Source organism: Elephas maximus, chromosome 1 (assembly GCF_024166365.1).
Source record: "Elephas maximus indicus isolate mEleMax1 chromosome 1, mEleMax1 primary haplotype, whole genome shotgun sequence".
Classification (NCBI taxonomy): Eukaryota; Metazoa; Chordata; class Mammalia; order Proboscidea; family Elephantidae; genus Elephas; species Elephas maximus.
In genome coordinates, this window is record NC_064819.1 from 180,492,057 (window position 1) to 180,510,228 (window position 18,172).

At 35.7% G+C, this 18,172-nt stretch overlaps 1 protein-coding gene across 5 annotated transcripts in view; it reads right to left on the bottom strand.

Moving 5' to 3' along the window:
- The window catches only part of HS3ST5 (heparan sulfate-glucosamine 3-sulfotransferase 5), a 361,222-nt gene that overhangs the window by 179,864 nt on the left and 163,186 nt on the right, over window positions 1-18,172 (bottom strand). For all 5 annotated transcript variants that reach the window (XM_049899304.1, XM_049899295.1, XM_049899323.1 and 2 more), the window contains exon 2: window positions 17,948-18,117. The gene's annotated coding sequence lies outside the window, so the exon portion shown is untranslated. The remainder of the gene's footprint in view (window positions 1-17,947; window positions 18,118-18,172) is intronic.

The window sequence follows — 18,172 nt, forward strand, 5'->3', positions numbered from 1 at the left end:
ATTAATAAACAATGTTCTGCTAGGTTAACAAATAAAGCCGAATGCACTGGCTAGACCCTGAAGTAAATCAAATCACGCATACAGCCGTGCGACTTGTTAACTTGCAGCAATCTCTTCACAGCATCTGGCAAAGCCCAATGCAACAATGCACAGATAAAACTAGCAGATCATAAACGCCTGCACCTTCAGTTATGATACAGCCTGTCAGTTTTTCTTTACACTCTGTGGGCCCAAAATAGTGAGCAAGCCTTCACTGATGTTGATCAGGAGGCACTTCGATGATACTTTTAATCTTTACTAGAAGAACGTATCCACTCACCGTCATGTCTACGCGACAACAGACACACTTAAGCATCTCTTATCTTTTTGCCTTGTTATCGACAGGTAGTTGACAAAAGTGAACTAGAGAATGAACTCATGTGTCTATTCAGCCAAAATGGTTACTGATGAACTTTTTTGTCTGATTTGAAAAACCACTGTTTGAGTATCCAGAAACAGAGACAATAATCATTCTCCCTTTTAAAAATATGAACTTGCTGTGCTCCTAAAGAATGCTTTTCTGGATTGGGAAGTGTGCATGACTTTCCTTGGAGAGAGATGTCATGGCTGCCCAGAGTAGGTGAAAGCTCTCACAGCATTGGAGGGTGGAGAGAAGCTTTGGTATTCCCAGTGGTTGTCTTTCTCCTTTGGTGCTGTGGTGCTGAGGCCAGCTGCTGCTTCATGAAGCTCTTTTCACGATTACAAACCGATGGACAGCTGTCAAGCGTCAGTTAAACATGACTCATTTATTCCAGCTGCTCAACAATTTGGAGGGACAAAATCTCCTGACTGCCTACATTCTCCATTCACTAACCGGTGTAGCTGAAAAGCCAACCACTGTGCAAAAACACACAAACATTTCCAGGCAATGGTTTTATGAAACAACTTGTTGGGTGGGTTCAATTTCAACTTGAAGCTCTTGCCAACCATGCTCATATGCACAAATTTACACATCTTGCCAGACCTTTTATGTGGTTATGATGACAAAGCCATTAGGTTGTCATTTAATTCCTTTAAAGCTCTAGGTTTAAAGCAATCATTATCCTGAGGATGAAAGTATTTTATTAAACATTCTTACCTGAATGTTTTCATGACTTGAATATTTTCTCCATATGCTATGCATATACAATACATAAGTAGTTTTGTAATCATTTAAAGTTATATACTTAGAGTTTCTTCATTTTCAAAGTAATGAAAACATAGAAGTGAAGGATCAGTCATGGTTCAAAGTATTGCAAAGGAAGATTTAATTTTTGAGGAAGCAAGGGAGGCCATGTGGAATAATAAAAACGAAAGCAGTTTATATCTACTGAGCCTTACAAAGTACTTTACATGAATCATCTCCTTTAATTCCAAAAGGCATTGTTATCATCTGCATTTTACATATGAGGAAATTGAGATTTAGCAAGCTGAAGTGATTAAAGTCCCAAAGCTAGTTAAGTAGCTGAACTGGGGATTTGAACTCAGGCAATCTGATTCCAGAGCTCACATTCTTCATACTCCCTGGACCATCTAGTCAGGGATAGCTTTACCACTAACCTGAAAAAACAGGACTTGTTTTTTTCCTGTGTTAAAACTAGACGGGTAGCCTATATACATGGTCCTTCCTGTATGAACTGAATAAACATTACATCACATATTTACATATTTTGCTTCTCATAAGTGATGGTTTTCAATGCCAAGGTAAAAAACAAAATAAAAAAGAATATTTTTATTTCATCACTTGAACAACTAAACACTTCTGGTCTCAGTGAAAAATATCCTTGACATTTACCCAAATATATATTGGTGTGAATAATTTTCTTCAGAAAGTAAACAATGCCGAAAACTTTTATGTTGAAAATTTTGCTTCTTTTGGAAAGGAGGAAAGCTTTCCTTTTGCAGGTATGGAGTTTTGAATGCTCTTTCCTGATGAACTGTGTGCAAGCTGGCATTTAGAAAGCTGACGCTGAAGAAATGGGAAATGCAATGCCCTGATTAGGCCTCGCAGGTTGTTATCTGCCGTTAAGTCCCTCCTGACTAGTGCAGGATCCACGCACGATGGAATGAAAAGCGCCCAGTCCTGCGCCATCCCCGTGCGCAGCTGCAGATCAGACTGTCGCGATTCACAAGGCTTTCTCTGACTGATGATTCACAAGGCTTTCTCTGACTGATTTTTGGAAGCAGACTTCTTAGTCCACCTTAGTCTGGAAGCTCCACTGAAACCTGCTCAGCCTCAAAGCGACGTGCAAGTCTCCACTGACAGACGTAGTGGCTGTGCGTGAGATGCGTTGGCTAGGAATCGAATCATGGTCTCCCACATGGGAGGCAAGAATTCTGCCACAGAACCACCACCGCCCCTGGCCTAGCATAAAAGTGTATTAGTTGATCAGTCTTAAAGATCACTTAGATTTCCTATGTCCAAAGTCCAAATCATTAGGAAATAAACTCTGTTCTCAAAATATGAATAAAACTTTTTTTAATACATATTTTCTCACTTAAGCTCCTGCATGCACTAACTTATTTACATATAAAAGATAGAAATATAACTTATAATAGCTATGTCAATCCATACAGAAATTTCTGTTTATTATTAACTCTTGTGTTACCTGATTTCTTATACCTCTGTGTTTTATTTCCCCTACTAGAATGAAGGAAACCCTGGTGGCATAGTATGAAAGCTCTTTGTGGGAGGAAACTGCATTTGGTATTTCTTTGTTATCACGACAGTGGTAAGCAAAATGTCTTGAACACAATTCTTTCCACAGTGTGTGATTTATTATGCAAGTCTAAATTCTAGACAAACACGTGTAAATGCAAATGGGCATTCACAATAAATGTGGTACCCTAAGGCACCTCATAAGTATCTGGATATTATATTACATGATATTGTCTGTCAAGCCACACTTCCAGTCACATTACTGTTATTCTTACCAATTTACATAATGTGTGAAAAAAACAATGAAAGCCAAAGGTATGTTCAACTACACTCAGCCAAAAGGCCAAAGAAGACACTCTTGACCACAAGTTTATGTAAGAAGTGAAGTTTGGCCCAATAATTCCCTTGGTTTTCAAAGGATAATTCATCTAGGAAGTGATTAAAAATGGAAAAAAAAAAAAGTTCCTTTGGGAAAAGAACATGCCAACAATGATGTTACCTTCTAAACCACATACATATTCATTGGGGGTAGGAGGAGGGCAAGGGAAGAGATAGAAATTTCGAAGGACATCACTAAGGGCTTCAGACAAAATGAACTCAATCAATCAAAAATAATCATAAAATCTCCTTTTCACAGCTTTTCTTCGTTGGTAATTTGAAAGATATCTGCTTTGAGTTTTCTTAACATCTTTTTTGTTATTACTGCAAATAATAAACAATTAGTCTAAAAAGCCTAATGCTAGAATGCTAATGATTAATCATTGAATTAATAAAAGCCAGATGTAGTTTTAAATTGTAATTTTCAATTAACCTCACTTATTCACAGATGACTTTAATTGAACTGTATTATGGATATTTGAAAAGATACAAGATCCAGTTTTTGGCTTCTTCTTCTTACAGGATAAGATGTGAAAACTAGGTGAATTATCCATTTTCTTATTTCATTCCTTGTTGGAAAAAAAACACAAACAGCTTCATAAAGTTCACAAAGTATTCATTAAGTCCTCTGGACTCTGGGTGTTTACACCTGTTTTCCACAATCATCCTCATCAATTGCTTAGAGTCATGTGCCTAATATCATACACACTTTTTAATTCACTTATGTTATATTGGTTTAATATATAATATGCCTGGAAATACACATGAAATTCCTATTCCATGAAATGAAAAACTCCAATCTTAACACTTTTAAAGCCATGGTTATAGTCTTCATTTCAATGAAATTTATGATGCATTTAAAAGAACTCAACGTACAATATTTTAAGGTCTATTCTAATGCTTGAAGTAAAAACTATCTTAGAAAATTCATGGGTATCATTGCTTTAATTGTTTATTTATTTATTTTGCATACGATAATTCCCTAAGCTTAGCAGAGCCTTTTATATTTTTCTTTGTGTTTTGAATATACTGCATCTCTGCCCTATTAAATCTACTGAAATTATTACCTAGCAAGTTATATAATTTTCCCTTATGAGGGTTCAGAGAGTTCTCACATGACACTGTGTCATTTCCTAAGGACTCCGAGGAGCCTACGGCACAGATGTTCCTTAAGCTGTTTCAAACTCAGCATTTTACTATCTACAATTTTTTCTTCCTTCCATAATCCATTGAAAAATAATACAGTTGCATTTCCTTGTGTGCCATATACACTGAATAATAGGTAAGTCATTTCATGGCTTCCTAGTTTTATTTATTTTTCCAACAAAATCTCAACAGATCATTCATATTAAAATATTTCATCACAGTAGTGCTGAAGAGGTGAAGCCATCTCAGGGATCACTCATTTGATTACTTTGTGAAATTCAAAGGTATGCTCAACTCTTCTTAATTTTAAAGGAAGTATTATTTTGGTAATAAAAAATAAATTTTTTTTTTTTTTTTAGGCAGTGGAAAATTTCAGGTAGAGTGATATGCTGGAAAACATAACTGGATTAGGATTTAAAAGAATGGGTTCTCCTTCCAGTTTTACTGCTGACTTCCTGAACCTGCACACACCTCTGAATCTGAACAAATCACTTACCCTCTCTGGGACTCAGTTTTCACTCTTGTAAAATAAAGAGTTGGACTAGAATCTTGGACTAGAATCTCTGGGATCTTTCCACCTCATATGGGCTGTGATTCTATAGCATAGGTGAGGGGCACATTACCTAATAAGCAAGGTAAACACAGGCTTACTTGCACTTATTTACTAATGAAATCCATGTGAAACTGTTCACTACAGATTAGTAAGTCAGGCAAGTAAATTTGTGCTTACTTTGCTTACTGAGTACTCTGTCCCTGTCATAGATTGTAAATGAGAAAAGAGGTTTTGATTCTGTAGGAAGGTGCTATGGGATTGGGACAAAGACAAATACCAACCATACCTAGAAGCTGAATTTTTGATGTGGTGAAAAAATGTGAAATTGTTCACCACAGATTAGTAGGTAAGCACAAGTAAGCCCATGCTTACCCTACTTCTTAGTTAATCCGACACTGCACATGGTTATCAACATGAAAATAATTCTTCGAGTGGTATCACACAACGAACAAAATTAGAGCTGAGTATAGGTTGTTTTTTAAAATATGGATTTGAATTTAGAGTTCGGTCTTCATTTTTCTGAGAATTGATTAAGAATTTTATCTAAAGGACCCTTAACTTGATACAGGTATTCCCTGACTTATGGTGGGGTTCCCTTCTGATGACTCTGTTGTAAGTCGGTTTTGACATAAGTTGAACACCTCTTTTTTTTTCTTTTTTAGTTTTCATTATTATTGCCTTTTATTACCAGTATCTTTAGAGGTCCAATATTTATTTGTCTTTGGGGGTTGGAAACATTAAAAATAAGCTTACATTTTAATACATACATAACTCACGGCCATCGAGTTGATTCCAACTGGTAGCAACCCTATAGGACAGAGCAGAATTGCCCCATAGGGTTTCCAACATACATACATAAAAATACACAAATCATAAAAACAAAACAAAAAATGGATGGTTGTAAGTGTAGTTCATAGTAACTCGAATACATGTAAGTCAAGACTACTTGTACTTTCAAAATCCAGTTTAATTCTAAAAGTTAACCTGCTCTTACACTGATTCTTGGGTTGTTTTGAATTAATTAGATATTGCCTAACATCACTGACAAGAATTATGGTTGAAATAATAGTATGTTGTTGTAGTTAGTTGCCATAGAGTCAACTCTTAATCTTGGTGACCCCGTGTGTGCAGAGGAGAACTGCTCCACTGGGTTTTCAAAGCAGTGAACTTTCGGAAGCAGATTACTAGGGGCGTCTTCTGAGGCACCCCTGGGTAGGTTCGAACCACCAACCTTTTGGCTAGTAGTCAAGCACTTAAACATTTGCTCCACCCAGGGACTCCAGTGATACTATAATAATTTAAAATTACTACAAGAATTCATAAACTATCAGGAAAAAGAAAGAAATTTAAATTTATTTTTTTTTTAACTCTTCTTCGTTTGACCCCTTTGGAAATTCAACAGCATTACTTGGACAGCATTTGTTAATTACACAACCTGCAATAAAACCAAGCAAAGACTCTAAAGCTAGAAGTAAATCACATATAGCTGATTGCTTCAATTTGGGGAAACACTAAGGTAAAAGATCTCAAGTATGAATGTCAATGTATGAAACCCCATTAAAAAAAAAAGAATATCTGTGTGACAGCTGTTTAATAGTGACTCTGCCGTCCAAGTCCAAACCACATACTCTGACTTTAAGAGAAGATAACATGGAAAAATACGTCCGAAGAGCAGGTACAAACAGTCCCGATTTGACCCCACACCCCCCACCCCAATCCCTCCATGTCCTTCCCTATCCCTCTTACCTTTGGTCTATGTTTTCTTCCTTTCATACCATATATAGCTATGTTATTGTTACTGTTAGTTGCCACTGAGTCAGCTCTGACTCGTGCTGACCTGATCATAACAAAGAAATGGTGCCTGATCCTGCACTATCTTCATGATTGTGGGTATGTTTGAGTGCTTTGTTATGGCTGTTGTGTCACTCCATCTCATCGAGGGTTTCTCTGGTTTTCACTGACCCTTTACCAAACAGTCTATGATACTATAAAATTCACTTACCTGTTATGATTACTTTTTATTGTTGGTTATACCTCAATAGAATGCCATGAGAACAGGGATTTTTATCTGTTTTGTTTATCGATGTAGCTCAAGTCTAGAACAGCCTTGTAAACAGAGTAGTTATTAACCAAATTCTTGAATGAATGAAGAAATAAAATTTGCATGGATTTTAGTCTAACCAGATATAAGTCTTGATTCTCAGCTGAAATCACCATACTATGCATAGCAAATATACATCTTTCCCGCACTAAAACAAACAAGCAAGTAAACATCATGCCAGTATAGTTTATAAAGTTTGCATTGGGCTTAACTGGACATTGACTTTCTCCGTTATGAAAATTACTCATTGGATATGGCAGTGTTGAGGTGGCATGATGAAAATGTACTCATCGCGGCACAGCGAAAACGCACCCCACTTATCAAAGAACAGGGACTAATAGAAGAGTAAAGTAAATTACCTGCGCAAAGTGATGGAGATAGAACAGTTTGTGGTTATAAAGTTGTAGCTCAGATATCCATTTCATCTATGTGATTTTTAGCCAACTTGATGAAACTGCATTCCAGAATTTTCTTATTAAAAGGATAAGACCAATAACTTAATGATCTACATTATAATTAAGTGGTATTTACATAATTTAAGTTGTCCTTATACCAATATGATTGTTCTAATATCAGCAGACAAAAGATGATATTTGAGTAATCTTTACATTCTCAAACAATGTTTTGGCCTACACAGTTGGGACTTAGTAAATTAAACTGACAAAAATTTATGTAAATCAGAAAAACATTGATATCTAGAAAAAATGCTACTGTAAAATGGCTTCTTTTTTTTTTTTTTTTTGCTGAAGTAATATATCATAAAGGCCAATACATTAAATTTTCATTTTTGAATATTTTCCTCCTTTTATTTTAATAGGTGTGTCGCTTGCTGACATACATGACATTTCTTCACAATTTTAGGTCATAAAAATAAGTTTTTCCCTTGTAATTTTTCATGCTCTACAAAGTTTGCCATCATAAACCACTTTACATTTATTACAAATAGGTATTACATTAGAAAAACAGTTCAACTACATTCCATTTCTCTAGTGAAGCTAAGCAGCTTTGCGTTATAACTAAGTTGAGATAATGGGACTATGCTTGGAGGATGTGTTACCTGGACCTGAAGTTACCTAGTTGTTTCTTACTGAACTTAGGATTCTGCAAAATGAAGGCAGGAAACCTGCTGTGAGGAGGATAAGAAAATTATTATAATCTGCATTCCTAAATTGAACAAGAATTTCTGCTCAGCAGAAACCTCTTGACTGCAAAAACTCTGAAATTACATCCCACTGTTAAAAATGCCTGTTGGGGTGGGGGGACTCCAAATGTTCCACTTTTCTTCAAATCAAATAAGTTTACCGCACACATTTACTGCTTTACTGGAACTGCTCTTTCTTTTGAAGAGCAGCTACTTGTAAAGCTCCCCCCTCTTTTGGTGATAATGAAAAAATACCATAATTAATTAAGTACTTAATTTTTGGTTAATAGGCATAAAATTTTAATTGTTTTTAACACAGCAATACTTTCTCTTAGAAATAAATTTAAATATGAATGTTCCGGTTTATAATGCAGATGACTTTGTAGATGTAGTTTAGCACCTAAAAAATGGACTATTGCTATTTCTTAGGATATTTTCAGGAGTTAAGTTTAGATGCTGACCAAACCCCTATTACAGCCCTTAAAGCACACTGCTGTTAATCATCCATCTACTTGTCTGGTGGAGAATATTGAATATACCGTAGACTTCTAGAACAATGAACAAATCTGTCTTGGAGGAAGTACAGCCAAAATGTTCCTGAGAAGCAAGAATGGTGAGACTTTGTCTTATGTACTTAGGACATGCTATCAGGAGGGGCCAGTCCCTGGAGAAGGTCATCACGCTTTGTAAAGTGGAGGGTCAGAAAAAAGATTGTAATTGCAACAATGGGCTCAAACACAGCACCAATTGTGATGATGGCACAGGACCAGAGAGCGTTTCATTCTGTTGTACAAAGAGTTGTTATGAGTCGGAACTGACTCGGCCTCGACGGCACTTAAAAACAACACTTGTCTGTATGTTTCCTAGACTGAAAGTTCTTTGACTACAGGAGATATATCTCAAGCACGTTTGCTTTGCGCATACAAGCACTCCTCAGGTACTCGTTGATACACGCTCAGCACCAGGCCTAGTACCAGGTGCTATATGAATAGAAACCAGTTGCTGTTGAGTAGATTCTGTCACATGGTGATCCCATGTGTGTCAGGCAGAACTGAGTTCCACAGGGTTTTCAGTGGCTGATATTTTGGAAATACATTGCCAGACTTTTCATCCAAAGAGCCTCTGGGTGGACTTGAACTATAAACCTTTTTAAACAAGTGCATTAACCATTTATATCCTTGGCAACCCTGGTGGCATAGTGGTTAACTGCTACGGCTGCTAACCAAGAGGTCAGCAGTTCGAATCCGCCAGGTGCTCCTTGGAAACTCTACGGGGCAGTTCTGCTCTGTCCTATTGGGTTGCCATGAGTTGGAATCGAATCGACAACAGTGAGTTTGTTTTTTTTTTGGGTTGTATTCGATATCCTAGGCATTAGTGAGCTAAAATGGACTGGTATTTGGCCATTTTGAATTGGAAAATCATACGGTCTACTATGCCTGGAATGACAACTTGAAAAGGAATGGCATTGCATTCAATGTCAAAAAGAACATTTCAAGATCTATCCTGAAGTACAATGCTGTCAGTGATAGGATAATATCCACACTCCTACAAGGGAGACCAGCTAATATGACTATTACTCAAATTTACATACCAACCACTAAGGCCAAAGATGAAGAAACTGAAAATTTTTACCAACTTCTGCAGTCTGAAATTTACGGAACATGCAATCAGGATGCACTGAGAATTACTGGTGATTGAAATGCAGAAGTTGGAAACAAAGAATAAGGATCCATAGTTGGAAAATATGGCCTTGATGATAAAAACGATGCTGGAGATCGCAGGATTGAATTTTCTAAGATGAATGACTTCTTCATTGCAAGTATCTTTTTTCACCAACATATATGGTGACTATACACACGGACCTCACCAGCTGGAATATACAGGAATCAAATTGGCTAAGTCTGTGGAAAGAGATGATGGGAAAGCTCAACATGATCAGTCAGAACAAGGCCAGGGGGTGACTGAGAATCAGACCATCAATTACTCACATGCAAGTCCAAGTTGAAACTAAAGAAAATTAGAAGAAGTCCATGAAAGTCAAAGTACGACCCTGAGTATATCCCACCTGAATTTAGAGACCATCTCAAGAATAGATTTGACGTGTTGAACACTAATGACCGAAGACCAGACGAGGTGTAGAATGACATCAAGGACATCATACGTGAAGAAAGCAAGAGGTCATTAAAAAGACAGGAGAGAAAGAAAAGACCTAAATGGATGTCAGAAGAGAGTCTGAAACTTGCTCTTGAATGTCGAGTAGCTAAAGCAAAAGAAAAAAATGACGAAGTAAAAGAGCTGAGCAGAAGATTTTAAAGGGTGGCTAGAGAAGACAAAGTAAAGTATTATGATGACATGTGCAAAGAACTGGAGATAGAAAACCAAAAGGGAAGAACATGATCAGCATTTCTCAAGCTGAAAGAACTGAAGAAAAAAATCAAGTCTTGAGTTGCAATAGTGAAGGATTCTACAGGGGAAATACTAAACAACGCAGGAAGCATCAAAAGAAAATGGAAGGAATACAAAGAGTGATCATACCAAAAAGATTTGGTCAATGTTCAGTCATTTCAGGAGGTAACATATCAACAGAAACTGATGGTACTGAAAGAAGAAGTCCAAGCTGCACTGAAGGCATTGGCAAAAAACAAGGTTCTAGGAAATGATGGAGTATCAATTTAGATGTTTCAACAAACGGATGCAGCTTTGGAAGGGCTCACTCATCTATGCCAAGAAATATGGAAAACGGCTTCTTGGCCAACTGGAAGAGATCCATACTTATGTCTATTCCCAAGAAAGGTGATCCGACTGAATGCGGAAATCATCGATCAATATCATACACAAGCAAAATTTTGTTGAAGATCATTCAAAAACGGCTTCAGCAGTATATCCACAGGGAACTGCCAGAAATTCAGGCTGATTTCAGAAGAGGACGTGGAACCAGGGATATCACTGCTTATGTCAGATGGATCCTGGCCGAAAGCAGAGAATACCAGAAAGATGTTTACCTGTGTTTTATTGATTATGCTAAGGCATTTGACTGTGTGGATCACAACAAATTATGGATAACATTGCAGAGAATGGGGATTCTGGAACACTCAATTGTGCTCATGAGGAATCTGTACATAGATCAACAGAACAAAGGAATATTGCGTGTTTAAAGTCAGGAAAGGTGTGTGTCAGGGTTGTATCCTTTCATAATACCTATTCAATCTGTAGGATGGTCAAATAATCTGAGAAACTTAACTATATAAAGAAGAATGGGGCATCAGAATTGGAGAAAGGCTCATTAAGAACCTGCATTATTCAGATGACACAACACTGCTTGCTGAAAGTTAAGAGGACTTGAAGCACTTACTGATAAAGATCAAAGACCACAGCTTCAACATAAAGATTACACATCAACATAAGGAAAACAAAAATCCTAACAACTGGACCAATAAGCAACATCATGATAAATGGGGAAAAGACTGAAATTGTCAAGGATTTATTTTACTTGGATCCATAATCAACACCCATGGAAACAGCCGTCAAGAAATCAAAAGATGCATTGCATTGGGAAATTTGCTGCAAAAGACATCTTTAAAGTGCTGAAAAGCAAAGATGTCACCTTGAGGACTAAGGTGTGTAAGGCCCAGGCCATGATATTTTCAATCGCCTCAATATGCATGCAATAGCTGGATAATGAATAAGGATGACTGAGGAAGAACTGATGCCTTTGAGTTGTGGTGTTGGCAAAGAATATCAAATATACCATGGACTGCCAAAAGAAGGAACAAATCTGTCTTGGAAGAAGTACAACCAGAATGCTCCTTGGAAGCACGAATGGCAAGACTGCATCTCACATACTTTGGCCACGTTGTCAGGAGGGATTAGTCCCTGGAGAAGGACATCATGCTTGGTAAAATAGAGGGTCAGTGAAAAAGAGGAAGACCCTCAATGAGATGGATTGACACAGCGGCTGCAACGATGGCTCAAGCATAGGAACAACTGCGAGGGTGGTGCAGGACCTGTTAGTGTTTTGTCCTATTGTGCATGGGGTCGCTATGAGTTGGAACTGACTTAATGGCACCTAATAACAATTTTAGTTTGTATTTCCTCTCTGAAGCAAGAAAATAGTCCTTAAATTTCCAGATGGCAGGATCGTCCATCTTTTCCAATTTTGTTAATAATTTCTAGTTTTATTGCATTAGGATATGAAAACTGTTGTTTTTTTCTATATGCATTGATGTTTTCTTTGTGTCTAATATATGATCGATTTCAGTGGCTGTTGAAAAGGTGATGCATTATCAATTTTTGGAGTATAGCCTTCAATATACGTATCTATCAAATCTACTAATCATGTTGTTTTTGTCTTCCATATTTTCATTTGGTTTTTGTCCTCTTGCTCTATCTTGGACTATGAGAAGTAAATTAAAGTCTTCTGTCACTGGTAGGGAAACCCTGGTGGCCTAGTGCTTAAGTGCTACAACTGCTAACCAAAAGATCGGCAGTTCAAATCCACCAGGTGCTCTTTGGAAACCCTGTGGGGCAGTTCTACTCTGTCCTGTAGGGTTGCTATGAGTCAGAACTGACTTGACGGCAATGGGTTTTTGTTTTTTGTTTTTAAATTAGTGGTAGAAGGAGCCCTGGTGGTGCAGTGGCTAAGTAAGTGCTCGGCTGCTAATCTAAAGGTGGGTGATTCAAACCCAACAGGTGCTGGGTGGGAGAAAGATGTGGCAGACTTCAGCCTTGGAAACCCTACGGCATAGTTCTACTCTGTCCTGTAGGATCACTCTGAATTGGAGTCGACATGACAGCAGCGAGTTTGGTTTTTACTTTTATTTGTTTTTGGTATTACTACTATATTTCTTCTTGTTTCTCTCAATTTATGCTTAATAAAAGTTGCTATTATTTATTCATGATTGCATAAACTTATTATGCACTCTAACCTTCAGTATTCAGTAGAAAGTCCCTGTTTTGTCTCCATTAATATGTTTTGGCCCTGGATTTCACCTTTTCTGATAGTAAGATCTTAACTCCTAACTTCTTTAGGTTGCGTTTGCCTAGTACCCTTTCCGCTTATCCTTTCATTTTCAAAATTTTGAATAACTTTGTTTTGACCGTATTCTTGCATGCAACTTAGAACTGTTTTTTAAAATAATATTTTATTGAGTTTTTGTAAAAGTTTACACAAAGTTTCATTCCCATTTGACATCTGCCATAGAAATTGTTCCGTGACTTTAGTTATATTTATCACGAGGTATGAACATTCTCTTTAATTGTGTTCTGTTTATTCCCTTTCTTTTTTTTTTAGTACTCTAGTTTCCTTGCCCCCTTATCTTCTCATCTTTGCTTTTGAGAAATTGTTAACCATTCGGTCTCATACAGATGGTTTTTAAGTAGGGCACTGATCTTAATGGTTATAGAACCAGGTTTTGTGCTGTGATCCAATGTGAAAATATATAGTCTTTTAAGAAATAAATTTATTTCTTTACATTTCTTCATATTTCTTATTGATATTTAGTATATTTTCTGTTGAAGCTTTTGAAAAAAACTTTCTTAATATTTTACTTTACTTGGCTAGTATTTTGTGCATAGCTTTAAAAAAAATATTTAGTAGGGTATGAATTTTTTGTTATAACTTTTACAGCTTCATATACAGGTAGTCCCAGACTTATGATGTATTTGAGTTATGATGAATGGCAATTACGACCTCTTTTTTTTTTTTACATCTTATCATTAGTAATATGTTGTAATACAATGTTGCACTATATTGCTGATGTTATCATTTTCATATGTTCATTTGCAGATGTTCAAAGATAAAAGTCAGATTTGTAAAGATACTGATAATAAAAAGCAATAATAATGAAAACTAAAAAAAAAAAAAAGACGTCTTTAACTTACATCAGAACCTACTTATGATGAAGTCGTCAGTATGGAACCCCGTTGTAAGTGGGGGACTACCTGTAATAATCTTGATTGTCTGTATCTTTAAACTATTTACTATCTCCCTATATGGCTGATAGGAAAAGCAGCATATTTTTTTCTTTCCCCCCATTCTTTACTACTTAGTATTAGGTAACAACATTATCTTTCTTAGTGTCTTTTTGTACTCTTAAATATGTTTATACCTCTTTAACTTGATTTGTCAGGTTTAAACGATATCCACTGTCCTAGATACAAAGCAATCAGTTTACTACAGGGTAACTATGACTTGGAATCGACTCAACAGCAACGTTTTTTTGTTGTTGCTTTTTCACTGTACATACCAATTTCTTTCTACTGTGCCTTCAATTTTTGTTAGTTGTTTTAGTCCTGCCTTGTCAGATCATCAAACTTTATGCTTTATTCTGTTACTCCAATCTCTGTGTTTATTTTAGATTTGGTTCTATAGTTAAATACACTTAATGCTCACAATCAGTATTCTTGCAGTAACTTCTACAGTCACTTCTTGGTTAGCTAGAGTTTGTCTTCTAGTAGTTTCATCGAGAAGAGTTCATGATAACAATACTCCTTGAGATTCTGTTTGTTCAGAGTATTTGCTCGAGCCTTTATACTTAAAGTGTAGTTTGGCTGGTCTTAAAATATGTGGTATTCACTTTCTTCCTTACAATGATGGTGAATTCCTTATCTCCCAAGGTATTTCATTTCATTATTGGGTATCTCAACTATTAATTATTGTTGTTGCATGCTGTCATAGAGCCCCTATAGGACAGAGCAGAATTGCCCCATATGGTTTCCTAGGCAATAATCTTTACGGGAGCAGACTAGGTTTTTTCTGTGAAGCGGCTAGTGAGTTTGAACTGCTAACCTTTTGGTTAGCAGTGGAGCCCTTAATCATTGTGCTACCAGGGCTGCTTAATGTTTGTCTGATAATTATTATTTCATTTCTTATTCTTACAACTGAAGGATACATGCAGGGTAGTTGTATCAGAGAACATTCAGTGCATTTGCAGTTCACCCACATATATTGTCCTTTTGTTTCTTGAATATGAGAAACTTCAGATAATATTTAGTTTTCCTATTCCAAACTCTCTAGACCAGCATTTTAAATTCAAATTACACAGCTTATGCTTAAAACATAAGGGCCAGATTCTATCTTCAAATATACCACCTACTCTCAAACAGCAGAATTTGGCCCTAAAAACCCATTAACAAATATTGTCATTAAACTAAAGAGCTAATTACTTTGGATTCAGACAGAATGAACAAAATCATAGGCCAACAGCAGCTGGTAGTAATAATGGTGAGACTAACCGTATGTTACTCTGGAGATTTAAGGAATAAAGATATATTAACACTGATATAGCCAAACATATAAAATTATCCTCTAAATGGAACAGTTATAATTAGAAAATTCTTAAGAGCACATTAGAATTAACTGATACAAGAAATAATCTTCCCAAGGAATTGTTAACATTTGAAATTATTTTTGTTAAATGAAGAGACAAACTTTGAGAATTTTGCTTTACTGAAACATTTCACAATGAAGAATTGTACCTAAGAATAATTTTGATCTACCTGGGAGTACTAGTCTCATATTCAAATCAGTTTAATACTACAAGACACAAAAGCTGTGCTTTACGCTTATTTTCAACATTAGCAGGACTCCCTTGTAGTTCCAAAAATGTGAATTTTCCAGATAACTAAATACTTTCTTGACCTTTTAAAATTATATTAATAATGCACACTTTAGAAAGATTTTTAAAAACTTTGTAAAGCAATAAACATCAGCCATAATTTCATCAACTGTTCATAAATACTGTTATTTTTTCATGTATACCTTTTAAACCTTCTTCCTACGTATCCGTAGTTTTTCAAGTAAAAATGGGACCACATCATGATATGCTTTTGTAACTTTTCATTTAGAGTATATTGTGAGCATTTCCCACATCAATTATTTTACCGTATATATTTTAATGACTAATTTCCTAAACTGAAGTTAATAAACATATTTTAATCCTTTTGGATAGCCTACAAATAACATTATTACATTGTTTCATGATAACATTAATGCTCCCAAGAGCTTCTTGTGTATTTAGATTTCCTTTTTCTTACACTGAATGTCCCTAGATGGCTTTGCAGTTCTAATGCTAGATTCTACCTTTAGCTCTTTTCCCACCTTCATATCAGATTTCCATGAATTTGACCAAGTCTGCTATAAACCTAAATTTACTGTTTTCCTTTCTAGATTAACTATGTGAAAGCTTATCCACTGACAAGGCAAATGGTTAATAATTTTAAATTCAATTTCATTTGAATTTAAAGTTCTCAGGTATATTCTTTACTTGTTCAACCTTCACCTTAGAGGAAGAATTTCTCCTATTTCCTTATCCAAGAAATCATTATTAAAAGACATTTGTCTAGTTTCTCCTATTTAGTAAGTCATACCTGACCAGATTGCTATTTACTGTTCTTTGTATCAGACAGACTTTTTTATGGCAAGTTTGAAGGAAAAGAATAGAATACATGACAGAACCAGACTAGAAGATTTCAATGCTCCATTTCTGGTCTAAAGCTTTATGCTTCTATGATTCTATAAAGTTTCTGTAATTTATTGTTTCATTGCAGATTTTACTTCCTGAATATAGAGGCTGCCTAGCTCAGGTTCCCCAAAACTACACTGTAATTTTCCTTAGGGAACTACAATGCAAGAACACAGTCTGATAAATGCACCAATGATAATGAATGTGATTCACTTGACACAATTCCATTCTCTCTCCATCTACTCCTCTGCAAGTAAAAACAAAGACAGACAGATAGGGAGACAGCAAGAGCGAAGAGGGAAAGCACAGTTTCTAAGTTTTTTCTGAAATTGAAATACTACAGAAATTTTGCATTAGAAGGCTTATTAAGCCTTGTTTGGAGACTTACCCAACCGTAAACTTGTATACTATAAGTTTCAGGGTTTTATGATCAAGTGTGATAATCTTACTATTAAGAACAATTCTGACAACAAATTGTTGTGAAAATTCATTATTATAGTTACTCCAGTTCTGTAAATCTTGGATTTTAATTACTTGGAAAAAATGCTGCCTTATTTTATGTATATGACTATATTGAATTTTCCATCTGTAATACTAATAGCTAGTATGTGTAGGTAATTGCTGCTATAGGGATACACTTCTTTTAGATAAAGTGTTTATTTTTGCCTTTTGGTACTTTATGTACAAAAAATTGTACACAATGTTTATAAGTGCATACAGAGACTGAGAGGGGGCAGAAGAAAATGTTTACAAATCTGAAATTCAATCAAAGGGTATTGATTAAAAACTTCACTCTTTACTATCAAAATTACATCGTATTGAACCTTAAAGGAACCATCAAATTTAAGATCTAAATAGGTCTCTACTAATCACCTTTTTTACTGGAATAAAAAAGGCAAACTTTTTATAAACTTAAAATTGCGAATAATAAAAATGCTCCTCTGTCCTAAAACCACACTTTCCTTTTTTATTCTTTTAACTGTAGAAAACAAATAACATAAAACTTCAAGCTTGATATAAAGTCTGGAAGTTAGAAGTGTATTATTTTGAATGCCAATTTCAATGTTTTTCAAAGACCCAAGACCCACCTGTATCAGGATCACTCCGGAGAGGGTAACTGTAGAAATGCAGATTCCTGGCCATACTCCAGACCTAATGTATGAGTGTCTGAGATACAGGTCTAGAAATCAGCATTCTAAGGACCATCCTGCTCTTTCTCCAGGTGACTCTTATCACATTAAATTTTGAGAACTACTATAATCTTGATATCAAGATTACTATTACGTCTATATTTATATTTACATGACATATAATAACTTTCATTTTGTTTGACTTATTTTTTTTTTGCTGTAAAACTGTATATATGTGGCTATTATCTTTACATTTAATAAGTGTTCTTTTGTATACTTCATTAAAATATATAAATACCCACTTTTGATGTATTTAAGAGTGACACAAAGGATGTCAGTTACTTTGAAAATTCACTTACCTTCAAATCTTTCTGCTTATTCAGAACTTTTAAGAAGAAAATATGTAGTGGATTTTCTCCTCAATTTCAAGGGTTTCCAGGCTTGCCAACGAGGCTTCTGAGGTGGACACCAGAAATGCCACTGAGAAGGGAAGACATCAATGCCGAAGCCACTGGCTACCTGGTTATTTCTAAACAGAACAGAAAAACAAGTGGTTGGTCACCTGAAATTCACAGAGAATCTGT